This window comes from Poecilia reticulata, linkage group LG6 (assembly GCF_000633615.1).
Source record: "Poecilia reticulata strain Guanapo linkage group LG6, Guppy_female_1.0+MT, whole genome shotgun sequence".
In the NCBI taxonomy this organism is placed as follows: Eukaryota; Metazoa; Chordata; class Actinopteri; order Cyprinodontiformes; family Poeciliidae; genus Poecilia; species Poecilia reticulata.
In genome coordinates, this window is record NC_024336.1 from 16,934,262 (window position 1) to 16,948,233 (window position 13,972).

The 13,972-nt window shown below is 38.3% G+C and overlaps 1 protein-coding gene and 1 long non-coding RNA gene across 5 annotated transcripts in view; one reads left to right on the top strand and one right to left on the bottom strand.

Annotated features, from left to right (window-relative positions):
• Nucleotides 1–13,972, top strand: part of brsk2a (BR serine/threonine kinase 2a) — a 182,919-nt gene that overhangs the window by 67,122 nt on the left and 101,825 nt on the right. The window lies entirely within an intron of this gene.
• On the bottom strand, nt 4,118–12,990 carry LOC108166371 (uncharacterized). Its single transcript, XR_001776708.1, has 3 exons — nt 11,440–12,990; nt 9,544–9,583; nt 4,118–4,248 (listed from the first exon to the last, which is right to left on the bottom strand). It is a non-coding gene; the product is annotated as an uncharacterized LOC108166371 (long non-coding RNA).

A 13,972-nucleotide genomic window follows, 5' to 3' on the forward strand; every position in this document is an offset into this window, starting at 1 on the left:
TATATATGTTCACAGCGGAAACACTTGGAGTGTAGATTGATGACTCTTTCAAAAGTCATCTTGATTGTAAAAAGTTTGCCTCTGTGTAATTCAGTTTCATCCAGAAAGGACAGGGATAGGTATAAAACGGTGATTTCTCACATTGTGAAGGTCCACCAAGGCTCTGGCTGTGCTGTGAGACTGGTCCTTTACCTTTTCATATCTGTTGTAATAAACAGGAATTCAATGTGCTAGACAAGAAATGTTTAGTCTGATGTAATGTCAGTATTAGGTGTATTTTTATGCGGAAATGTCAAAAAAAAATTTCAAATTAAAAATTTGATGTGCAATGTCTTTCTGCTCCTCTTTTCTTCTTTTTTCTACTGAATGATTCCTCGTCTCTCCTCATCATTTTCAGCTCTCTTTAGATCCTCACTTTGACTCTGTAACCTCCCTCCACCTAAACCCACCAAGTCAAAAGCTTCCACTGTCTACTTGTTTCTTTGATAGCCGGTCCTCTTACTGGATGACCTGGCTTCAGCTCTTAGACCGCTGATGCATTTACAGATCTGAAAGTTTACTGCAGAGCTCTCATCTGTTGCTTGACCTAGCTTTAGGTTTTTGCTTCCTTAGATTTTTGTGTGCATGTGTAGCCATGCATGTACTCTTCTTCGTGTATTTGTGTGTAGGAGGGAGAGGGCGTTTCTCTGTCCTGTTGCCTTTCCATTTGACTTAAACTGGTGAAGCTTTTTCCACCATGGGATGGTGGTCACAGAGTGTTTCCAGCCAGGACAGCAGGACTTAGCAGAGGTCTGGACTCTTTGAACAGTGCTCCCAAAAGGCTTCTTTCAAACGTGTGCAACAGCTGAACAGGGAAATAAACCACAAGTTTCCAAAGTGAAATGGACTGTGCACCCAACAGAGCCTCTTTCATACCCTCTTATTCTCATTATGTCCACTCTTTCTACTTACTGCTTTTTTAAAATTTTTCTTTATAACATCCCAACTCTTCCAGTCTCTCTGCTCACTCCTCTTGACTTTGGGGGCTGAATGATGCTCATTACTGAAGCCTTCAGACCAGTGTTGGTGGCAGTGTGGCGCTCTACAAGCTGTGAAGCAGATAGCTGTCTTGCTCTGACTACGTCTTTGCGTTTCTTCCTTGGAAGCAGTGAACACTCTTCTGCCATCCTTGGAGGCTAAAGCTCCCAGGCAGTTGCTTCAGAGTGTGTGAATGATATGGCTGTACTGTATGAGAGATTGGAATGACAGACAAAATGACTGGAAATGTATGTTCTTGAGTGAGATTCTGCAGTCTTTTGCCTCAAGGATACACCCACGCAGGCACCGGTGTACACACAACAGAATGTTTATGTTAAAAATGTAAGTGGCATTGCAACGTTAAGCAAAAATAGATTAGATTTACTACCGAGGGATATTGCCTCGTGAAAATATTCATTCCCGCTTGACTTGTCCAGATATTTTAGCAACACCTCATATTTTTGGGACTTTGTGACAAGTCATATAACACTTTATTGTAAAATGTTGTGACATCTTTAAGACATTTTAATCCGAAAAATGTTTGCATTCAATCTCGCCGAGTCATCACTTTTTGGAAGCACATTTCACTTCAATCTGAGTTGCAGGTTCTTAATGTTTGATTTGGACACATTTGATCATATAGAGACTGAGCTTGGTCCATTCTCCTTTTTGGCACAACAGTTCAGATTCAGTCAGATTGAGTGGAATCTCTGTGTTTTTCCACTTATTGTAATTTGTTTCTGTAAATGATTACCTTGTAACTCTGACTGCAGGTTTAGAAATATTTTCTCCCACACGTTGAACCTCTGCCTCATTCAAATCTAATGCAGCTTCTGAAAGGATCCACTTGCTGAGCTCTGTCTGTCCTCCCACCAACTCTAATGGACGTCCCTTTCTTTTCCCACAGCATCATGGCACCACCACAGTGTTTCAAAGTGGAGATGTTATGTCAGAGGCTATATATCGTTAGTTTTCCCCACACAGCATTTTGCACGTCGGCCAAAAACCTGTCCTTGTCTGACTTGCGCGTTCTTGCATGTATTTTTTGTTCCTTCTATATTATTTGAGGAAGAAAACAAACAAACTTTTTTTTCCTTCTCACATGATCTGTGGGTATTTACAGCTCTTCCAGAATTACCATAACCCTCTTTGCTGCTTCTCTGATTAATGACCTCCTTGCTTGGTCTCTCAGTTTAAGTGAATGGTCATATCTCTGTAGGCTTGGCGTTGTGGCATGCTCTTTCCATTTTTGGATGATAGATTAACAGGGCTTCATGAGAATATGAAAGCTTTAATATATTTCATAAACCAACCCTGACTCTGCACGACTTTAGTCTAGATCTTTTTGATTTGTATGTTGGTCTACATGACACTGTTCATTAGTATTTTAGAACCCCTTAGGTCTTCACAAAATGCTCATATTGAATTATACCCAGATGGACTATGGTTACTAATTAGGTGAATTCTTAAGGTAATGTTCTGGATTTGATTTAACCAAAATTTTTCAAATAAATGCATATGATAGTTTTCGGATTTTCATCAAAGTACCACTATTAATTGAGCTTTCACATGAAACTGCAAGAACATATGTAGAATTTGGGGATTTTGATGACACAAGATGTAAAAACGTCGAGAGTGCAAATGTATTTGTATTGTCTTCTCTACAGAAAGAGTATTTTCTTAAAGATGAAAGATTTACATCACTTTCCATCATGCAGGGCTTTTGACGCTTCACAGTGAAAGGTAAAAGCAAATCATCCAGTCAAAAACTTATAAACTTGGTTGTTCAAGAGTGAATCCCAGAGCCTGAGGAAAGAAAGCGATGCAGCGCTGTCACAGTTAGATGCCAGCAAAGTGTGAGGGCTGTAGCTGGGAGTGGGATTTGTTTATGGTATTCTCCTGATTCTCATCTTTCTGATGCTATTAATGTTTGGCACATGCTAACAAACACAGTTAAGAGCTTATCTCTGTAATTTAGCTTTATTAGCCGTCTTCCAGTGTTGCAACTTCTTTCCCCATTGCAGGTGAACTGATATCGATTCCCAGAAACCTGGAACTCGTCACTTCTGAGATTATTAATTTCCTCCTGAAATGAACTCCGACCATCGTTTTCAGTCTGGTGGCGTCATTGAGAGCGCTTACAAAATGTCTCCCTTTTATCTCTGTGTGCGATCATGTGTGCAGAGAGTCAACAGGGACGGCTAATCACCCAACAACCCTGAGGGACTCTGATACTGAGAATAATCTGAACTATCTATGGTCTGTTTGGGAGGAAGTCCAATATCCAATTACAAGTAGGAGTTCTCAAGCCCTAAGAGAGGTGCTTGGCAACTGGAGCCCTGATGGTTTAAATATCAAATCAAATCCTTAGCATTCCCTTTTCATGTCCTTGTAAGGTTTATTTTTTTAAGGATTTGTCTTGAAACCTTGCGCCAAGCAAAGAAAAGGGTAAATCCCAGAAAGAGGAGGGAGGAACTCCATTTGGAGACAATAGGGCTCTCTATGTGAGCCTGTGTACTTACAAAGATGTTTGACACTAGTATGTGTAGCAGTATTAGGTTGTAATCTAAGAATGATTAGCTGATTAGTCCCCCCTATAGAGATGTAGTAGGGCTCATGCTGCTTAATGAGCAGTAGGAGTGACACACACACACACGCACGCACACACACACACACACAGCCACATACTTTCTTCATCCACCAAGAGAAAATGTTGTCTTTCTTAACTCAGGTGTATTTTTCACTGGTAATCATTTCATTTTCTGCCTGAGCCTCTGTCAGACATTTCTATCCAAATTTGTGAATATTTTCATGTATGTAAATATGTATGTGTAAAAAGGCCCAGAGGTATACCACTCTGATGGATTCTTACAAGTTCATTACTTTTACTTTTTTTTTTACTGGGTGCAGGAGTGGTGCGCCCCAGAATGCTCGAAGCTGCTGCACATGTACAACTTTTAATGAGTCTCTATGGGCAAATATTTTTACGCCCCAGGCAGAAATACGTCACCAATCAGACAACGTTGATCCACAAAACAACTTTACTCATCATTAATTGTAAAATATTTATCTTACACAACTAAAAGAATATATGCTTCAAGATGTTTTCATTTTATTATTCCATTCTTATCAATTCTATTTTTCTGTCTTATACAAGGTAATGTGGTGAGTAGTGAGCGATGGGGCGGCGCCCTTGCGCCTTCAATTGGCCGTCCGCCACTGTTAGGCATCCTAAGAGGAAAATAAAAAAGAATTACAATTACCTTTCTGCACAATAATATGTTGCAGTATATTAATTATCCTGAGTTTTACTTGCAATAATTTATATCATTTAGACAAACTTTATCAAACCTTTGACAGCAAAAAGTTACACAGCTTTTAATACGTGTGTATTTTCAACCAACTTAACTAAGTCACTGGAAAGACATAATTTTTCAGGTGTTTTTTTTTTTTTTGTACCGTATTTTCTGCAGATTAACATGACAATAAAATCTGGAAACTGTAATTGATTGACTTCACAATAATGTGCGAATTGTGTAACGGTACCTTACAAGTGATTGGCAGACTAGATTAAAAACATGTGTGGAAATAAAACACTTTGACAGTATTTGATATGAATGACTGATTTTACAGGGTGAGATCACAGCTGGCCACTAGCACATACTCACACTCTCTTTCTTTATACAAAAGTCTCCTGAGAGAGAAGTAATGGAATATTTGGTCTCCTGCAGTTATTGAATGCTTGATATTGCTATCTATGCAGCTTTAATTTGGTTTTTGTTTCAGTTTGATCTAGTTGTACCTCAGATTGTGAAGTAGAATGACAGATTGCAAGGTTATACAATTCATCTATAATTCCCATTTAGATGTTTATATTTCTTTTTCTACAAACATACAGGATTTTCTTGGATGTGTCATCTAGTTTGGGTTGTGTCAGACTATATACACGTTTATGTATTTAGTTTGCAGTGTCCAAATGATTCCAGCATATTTGCATTTCACTGCTTTTCTGCCCCTCTTCCTTTTTGTTTACATAATTTTCCTCATTGATTTCTGACCGGACTATTTGTCACCCACTTACTCAAGTCAAATTAGAAAGCAATGTTCATTGAATTCACAGTTCAATCGATTTACCTGGGGAACCACTCCCAAACTAAATGTAATGAATATAATGCTTACTGGGGGAAAATGGAGGGGCGGGGGAGCCTTCAAGGATTGTGCGTCCGTGTGGAATTAATCGTAAATTTCCAGCTTGACAAAGCATGAGTTATTCGGCGTGCGTGTAGATGGAATGGAGCTGTGGTGCGGTGCTGGTAGGTGTAATTTATATTAGCCCGAGTCACTGCCGCTGTGGCCCTGCGCTGCACATGAGCCAATGACGTGCCCCCAGAGCCTCCTGGATATGAACTGTATTCAACACAAACCTAATTAATTTGGGTGTATAGGAAGGTAATGCTTAATGAAAATTGGCTTTTCTGTTCAGAACTGAAAAGATCTTATAGTTTTCCAATATTCATTAACAAATAAAAGCTGAAAACACTTTTGGACTTTGTTTCTCATTTTGCTAAAAGGTGTTTAAATGTTACTAAAAATTGATTGTGGTACTTGATTAGAAACTATAAAGCATTATTGACATAATTTTAGATGTCAATCTAAAAGTTTTAAAGTTTCAGGAATAATTGGTGAGCCAAAGACCCATTACTAAAGTTCTTTATTAGTGAACCCAGGCTTACAATTCCCTTCATTAGCATGGTTGCTTCTTTTTTCTAACATTATTGCCCCACAGAAACACTCGTCACAAGTTTCAAAATTAAAGTTCTTAGACATGGAAAGCTAAAGTTGAACATAAATGAATAAAGTGGGACGCGTTTTGTTGATCTCCATCTATCCATTTTCTTACACCCTTCTCCCTCAGTGGGGTCGGGTGGGTTGCTGGTGCCCATCTCCAGCTAACGTTCCGGGCGAGAGGCGGGTCACCCTGGACAGGTCGCCAGTCTGTCACAGGGCAACACAGAGACACACAGGACAAACAACCATGCAAACACACACTCACACCTAGGGACAATTTAGACAGACCAATTAACCTAACAGTCATGTTTTTGGACTGTGGGAGGAAACCGGAGTACCCGGAGAAAACCCACGCTTGCACAGGGAGAACATGCAAACTCCATGCAGAAAGACTGGGGCCGGGATTTGAACCTAGAACCTTCTTGCTGCAAGGCAACAGCTCTACCAACTGCGCCACTGTGCAGCCGTTTTGTTGATCTCATTCAATAAAATTACTCGAATGTTAACTTTATTCTTTCAGAGCAAGCTTGTATAGATGTGGAAAATGCATCATTTTAATTCATTTTCCACATCTTAACCAAAGGGGTCAACAAGTGTGATGAGATGAATAAGGTTTTAATCATCTCCATCTGTTGTTTGCAGTATGCAAACTAAATATGTAAAATTTCTTATTCATCTCCATTAAATTTATGGATGGAGGAAAAAGTCCATCCATGACTTTCTGCAGTTCTTCTTTCTATCACGTCAAGTTATTGTCTGACCATTTTGTTCGGGATCAGGACATTGTACATAAAAATATAAGGCAGTGAAAGACTTTTCAGCTGATGATGGTAACTGCAAAACTGACACGCATAAATCTTTTTTATGGGGCACTGAAAAGTGGTGTTAATGAAGCCTTTTAGCAGAGTGGTCTTTGCAGAAGCTGTCAAACAAAAATGGGTCCTGCTGCCCCCTTCAGTAGTCACCTCTCCCACTGCAACAACCCATTACTGTCAATTAGCCCAGCTCTCAGACATGTAATGATCCCTGTTACACTTGTGCACACTCAGTTTCACACATCTGTTTTACAGCCAGAAATGTAAGAGTCTAAAAATAGCTGAGCAGCTGTTAAGGTGAGACTCAAGCACAAGTATTATGCTATTCTGGAAAAATCAAACATATCAAACATTATTATTAGTAGTAGTATTTTTACTTTTAAAAAAGTAGATTAAAGTCAGATCTTTTTGTTCTGGCTAGAGATACTGATTTGAATTTTATGACTGATTCCCAAGCTGATTCCTCTGCTGACTGAGTCGGTTTCTTTTTAAAACCTGTAACAGAAAAAAGTGCAATAACATAATTCAAGTCTGGTCACAATCGCTCATGTTTTCTTCATTTGCATTTTGTGTTTTAGTCTTTTTTAATGTAAATAATCTACGTATTTCTTTATGTTCTGATTTCAGTTCAGTACCCTTCTATCCACTGAAATTCAAACAAAACAGACTTGCAGAAGCTCAGAGCAGAATATCAGCTGGTGATCTTTTTGTTTCTTTTTAAGGCAAACTTCTGCTTAGAGATTCTGATTATTTTAAACATATTTTTTTCTATTCCTGAATTGCGAGTGAATCTGATAAAACCCTCTTCTGAGTGACTGAACTGTTGTGGTCTCAGTTAATATTCTCTGATCTTGTCAAAAGCACAATCCATTTACAAAAGATTTGTTTCTGGGAGGGTATCTGGTCCCTTAATCATGTTTAAGGAAAAACTTATCTCTACTCTCAAAAAGAACAAAAAAAAAAACAAGAAAAGCTCATCTATGAGAAGAAAAGTGCAGAGCGTGAAGTCACAGTGTAAACAGTGAAGATAATGCTGCCTGTACCAATCAGTTCAGCGTTCGGGCCATCAAGCATTAACCCTGATTCTTAGCAGGGGGAGCATTATACGGTGCCTGAATTTGACGAATCTAGTGGGTTTACAAATTTGGTTTCCAAGTTATCCATGAAATACAATCTTGCACAGTTTTTAAATTTGGCAAGGCATGAAATAAAACATAAATGAGAGGCAGGCATAAACAGGCAGGATGGGAGGTGGTTGGTTTGAATGTGATTTAGAATAAAGGGTGGTAGAAAATGGGAATAAAAGATAAAGTTAAAATAAAGAGCTTAATCCATATAAAAATAGGATTAAAAAAAACAAAACAAAACAAAAAACTAGGCACCAGAGATACTAAGACTCTGTGGTCTCAAACCACAGAGTCTATTTACAGAAGTAGTTCCCATGGTGAAAGGAAATGGTCTTGGGTAAAACAGAGTTGTACATTGAATTGTTCGTAGTTTAGACACAAATCAGCATTTTGTCTTCCTATGCTGTTGATTCTTTCCGGTGCAAAAATTGGTTAATAAAATAAACGTAGAGCAAATGTAAGTGCATTAAGCTTTGCTGTTTTTACTTTAGTCAAAAATGTTGGACTTTGCGTCAAGTCATTGATTCATTGATGCAAAGCCAAAGAATCAAAGCCAAGATTCATTGGCTTTGAATCTTAGAAACTCAAAGCCAATGAAAGATTTCTAAAGTGCAGTGACTGACTTAATGACTCTGACTCTAGCATCAGTCACTCACACATACCAATAGTCATAGATGCTTTTTTCTGCATGAGATGCTGGTTCATATGAAATAGTGCATGCAGCTCCATCAGTAGTTATACAAGGGGGGAAACTCAGAAGTAGCTTCATCACAATATTTTAATAAAAAAATAAATAAATCTAATACTTATAGCAATGCCATATTGCTTTTATTTTAGTCAGAAAAGCAAGACTTACTGTTCCTGATAACATAAAATACTATTGATTCTTATTTTTATAAATAGTTATTTTTATTTTTGACACACAGCCAAAACGCAGAATAAAATCTTACTGAATGTATTGGTAGCTTTCAAGTCCATATTATGTAGAATATTTTACCGTTTAATCTTCACTCTTGTTATTAGATGTCAAACTCCAATCCTCCAGGGCTGTCTCTACTTAAATACATAAATCAAATAACTGGATCATTAGTATCACTTCAGAGAACTTGACTACATACGGAGGAAATTAATCAAGGTTTGGACCAGAGATGCATCTAAAAGTTGTGGACATTAGAGAGTAAAGCATTTACCGGGCTTGTATTAATCGGTTAGTAAGGCTATCTGCACTAGGAGAGCCTGTAGTCAATTGTTTAATAGACCTGCCATATTAGCTCACCAGCTGCTGATTTAAAACTGTTGCATCCATAAGAAGGAGAGGTGGCACTTCTTTAGTTTACATAAATGTTGCCAAACTGTCAGGCTTTTTTACTTGCAAGCAGTGGAAAAGAGTGGGAGCCTTTTTCTCAGCCAGCCATTTTAACTGTTGACATGGTAAGATGACAAATTTTCAGCAGTTTTGAAATTCAGCGATGTTTTAATCTTGCTATAAAATGATACTTGTACCCAATCCATAAATATGCATAAGATAAATGCTGTCTCTTTCTAAACTATGCCGACTTTGAAAAAGAAAAAAAAAAGAAAAAAACAGCCTTAAAATTGGCCGGTGTCTTTTTAAGAAGCTGCTACTCTCTGACGCTCCACCGTCAGCATGTCATCACAACATCCATAATGTGCGGCTACAGTCCTGCAGCCTCACACCATCCGGGTGTGAATGGGTGAATGACTGCGCATGGAGTGTGAAGCGCTTTGGGGTCCTCTGGACTTGATAAAGCGCTATGGAAGTACAGGCCATTTACCATGTCGTGTAAAACACACAGCGGTCTGAAGATGGACAGTCTGAAAGTAATATTGAGAAAATAAATGTTAGAAACCACCCCCAACTCCCCATCCAGAAAGTACATACATATCAATAGCAGTCAGCAATTTTAGACATTTAGAAAAATCAGTCTGCTGAATATTCTAACATTTTTAAAGGTTTGCAGGTACAAAGCTGTTTACTCTGCATTTCTGCATGCTGTTTGGAAATGAAGGTTTCAGTCTTTACCTTTCCTACTTTTGGCTCTAGGTTATTTGGGCTGTTTTGATGTTTTGATGGGCTGAACTGATGTAAGAATAGAGAAAAAAATAATAAATAAGGAAATTGCCAGCAGTGGGCTATATCTCTTCTGGGAAATACATTTCACTTTCTTCTTTGGGAGTTAAGGCATGACTGAGACTTGTTACATCAGTGTTTTTTTTTGTTGTTTTTTTTCAGCAGTAATTTCCTTCACAAGCTTTTACATGGAGACATTTAGTAAGTCATTCATATTTCCTTCTCAAAGCTTATTGGTTTGTTCTAATTGTTGCTATGACAAGATTATGCAGTTCATACATTAGCTTGGTAAACTTCCTTAATTTTCTGAGTCTTAAGGCAGATGTTAAGAAATGTATACAGTTAATGCACATCATAAAATTTGTCAATACGTCATTGTTTGACACAGTGCTGTATTGACATATACAGCATTTGACTTTTTGGAATAAATCTGTTAACTGAACTAAAATAGTTTTGCAGTACATCCACTTTATGTTCTGTATGTGTGTGTTCGTCTGTGCTACCTGGTGATGCAGCTAAAGAAAGGTCGCCGTGTGCAGCTTTGTGTTCTGGTGTGTATATATTGTCTGGAATTGATTTATACATAGCCATCGTCTGCTCCTGCTTTTGCCTTTAAGTCACTAGTCTGAGTGCGTGTGTGTGTGTGTTTAGCTGAACAGGGAATCCCAGATCCCAGTGGTATTCTTCTCAGTTCAGTGAGATGCACCTGAGCCCCGCTCTCAAGCCAATCAGACACTCATGATTCAGATCAGGTGCTTCACCTCAGGTGTCCCAGCAGCAGTGCTGGACACACACAAACACACACACATGCTTGCACATACCCACACACACAACTCCTTTTGGTACTTGGCTATCACTGCACATCTGTTGAGACCATTGTTTGCACAGTTACTTTATTCTACTGTTTGCTGGGAGTAAAAGCAAATTTGAAAATTGTATTTATTGATCTTTTGCTGCCGTCTTCTTTGTTCAGCGTGTTACTGTGGCAGGATTAGAGACGGGCAATTATATCACTGATATTGTGATTTGTCTTGATAGTGATGTTGACGTTGTTTTCAACCTCAAAAACTGACTGTATTGCTGGGATAGTTACTTTTGCTATTCAGACTAATTTATTCTATTGTTGGTTTGATAAAAGCATCCCATCAATATCAAATTGTTTCAAATTGGATGCCATGTAGCAGTACAATTACTTTACTTAATGAGTCTGGTTTATAGGTTATTTAAATTTTATTTTCAGAGCAGCATTTGTTTGTGTGGCTCTGAGGGTATTGATTTTTAGCCAAAAATGATTCATTCTTTATTCATTGTCGTTTTTGGAATAAATAATACAAGATACTCTCTATGAGAGAGAAATTCCACAAGTTAGGTTGAAAAGTTTCATTAGACAATCTGCTTAAATGCCCATAAGCTTTATTGTGGACGAAATAAAATAATTTGGGGGTGTTTTTTTTTCTTGTCTAGATCCTGATTTATTTATTTATTTTTCTTTGCCAGTTCTCCTAAGAGGAGTTATGTACATGTGAGAAGGTCTGGTCAGGTCAGAGAGAACAGCATGTCTGATTGTATGGGCTCGACAAATGCCAGCCGCTGACCTCACCTCATGACAACGCGCCGCAGCACGCAACACAGCTCGGGGGCAGCAGGGCGATGGGATGGTCGGAGCGAGGTGAGGTGGTTGAAGGTAATTGGAGGAGAGAGGACAAAGAAAAACAGAAGACACTGGTCAGGGGGAGATGGCTACGGAAAAGAAAAAGGGTCAAATTTTAAAAAAGACTTAAGAAGGAATATTTAACTGTGGTTGAAAAAGATTGTTCAGAAAAACAACTGTAGGATGATTATAAGAAATGTTTATAGAGAATTGATTTATGTTTTTAAATATTCAGATCTTAATTTTCAATCTTTTTTCCAGACTATTGAACGCATCTGAATATAAGCCAACTTTGACCCCCAAAAAATGACTCATACAGGCTGCTCTTGTCGATAAGCCGCAGATGTCCACATTGTCCGTACCTTGAGATTTTCCTTGGTTTTTTTTAATTTATTTTTTTTATTAATTAATAAAATATTTAAAATTTAATTTTGTTTCCTGTTAAAATATTGGCTTCTGAGTCAAAACGTTTGCATCTGTGGATTGGGGGCATTCATACATCCTAAACAAAAAATTAAATGCTTTGTTTACGTTTGTTCATTTGACACCTGGTGCTTTTTCTGTAAGCTAAATGTGACTGTGTAGTGAAGCCAATTTACAATGAGTAAACTGACTTTTTAAAGCAGTTAAATCTCATTGAAATATTTTTTTTTCAAAACAAAGTAAAAATGGAAAAAATATCTCAACTCCACCTGCTTCTCTGGATATCACAGACATGGGACCTGAGCCGGCAGAAGAATTTACTTCAGATAGGTATAGGCTTTGTTTTCCTCCATTGTTATTCAGGGAAATTTGTAACAAATAGCTTATGGCCAGATGTGTAGGCCAGACGGAGTGGTTTGGTACGCCATGCATACCGTATTTGTGTGGGTCAGGAACTTAACATCAGGTGTGCGATGCAACATTTATGTTCCTGTGCGGTGTGTACGGTGTGCACATGTGGCTTGTATTCGTGTGGATCAGGTGCATTGGGCTGGTTTTGTGTTCCACGCACACGATGCACATTGGGGAGATGGTTGTGTTCATGTGGGTCAGGTGCGATGATGTTTTGTTGTGCATGCCCTCTGATAATATCCTGCAGGGCATCCCTGGCCTCACACACACTTCTTCATCCCCTCTTTCGTTGTTGCTCTCCATGTCTTTTTCACCTCGCTCTTGGGCTGCCCACTTCATCAAGCAGCAGCCGTTTAGAGTGTAAATCTAAGCATAAGACTAAAATCTGTGTGGTTAAAAAGGATTATTTTATGTTGACAAGTCAGAGTTTTTTAACAAACCAAACTGTGAATAGTGACTGGTTTGTCTACGATTTGTAGTATTCCCAAGTCTATTCTCGCTGTACATATGGTGTTTTTTACAAATGGAGTTTGCAGTTGGCTGTGGTCAAGAGCCGGTTACAGAGAGCAGCTTGTTTTAACTCTGATGGATTAGAGAGTGACGTCTAAAGCTAGAGTTGGATTAATCTCTAAAGATACCAGACCTGTTTCAGATTACACGCACAGAGAAATATACCTTTTAAACATGGACACAGTTTACCCACTTCTGCACAAAGTGTGCATGTCTTTTTAATTCCACACTTTCCATCCTGTGTCTTCACATTTCTTTTTTCCACTTTCTTTCAGTTTAAGTGTTTTTTTTAATATTCCTGCCCTCTTCTCATTGCCCGTAGCATTGCAGTTGACTTCTATAAATTGTTCTTTTTAAGTCATTTTACTCTGAACAAGATAACTAAATTAATTTATCAAATGTTTTATTAAAATTCTTACATGTATAAACATCAGTTTTGGGACACGTTGATTTGTTGAAATGTGGCACGTTTGCCACATTTCATGCAGAAATGTGACTTTTTAAACCTGCTGCAGTCCAAATGGTTGGCCTGGTGTTTTAGTTTACCGTTTAAGTGACATTTTTAGATTTGATCTTTAAGTGCTCTGGGCTGAACAGTTCCTCCTTTCTTTAGCAGTTGATGTTCTACAGCAATAATTTAATTGCATTCACAGCCCAGATCCTGTCTGCAACTGTGAGGAGGCATCTGGTAGTAACATTAGGTGAAAGCAGGACATTACCTGTGCTTTGAGGTGTGAACCTCAGGTGATAGAGTACAGCTTCTTCATATCTTGAGGGGGCCAGGATATTTCCTTCTCTCTGCCTGTACAGCACAGAGCATTTTGTACAGCAGCCTAATAAATTCAGTTAGACGTTGTCTACACCCAAACTAATTCTGTGTTTGGGGAAAGAGATGTTTTTCCCCACTACTTAAACACGTACTTTAAAAAAAAAAAAAAAAAAAATCATATATTACTATTCAGGCTGTACGGCCAGTAAAAAAAAACAAAGAAACCCGAAAAGTGTAGGTATGCAAGGCTTATGTTTAACAACAGAAATAAATATCAACACTAATCTGCCAGCCACATTTTACGTGCAAGTGCAGTCCGGGACATGATTCAGTCTCTCTTCTTCAGAGATCTCTCATAGCCTTGGTCTG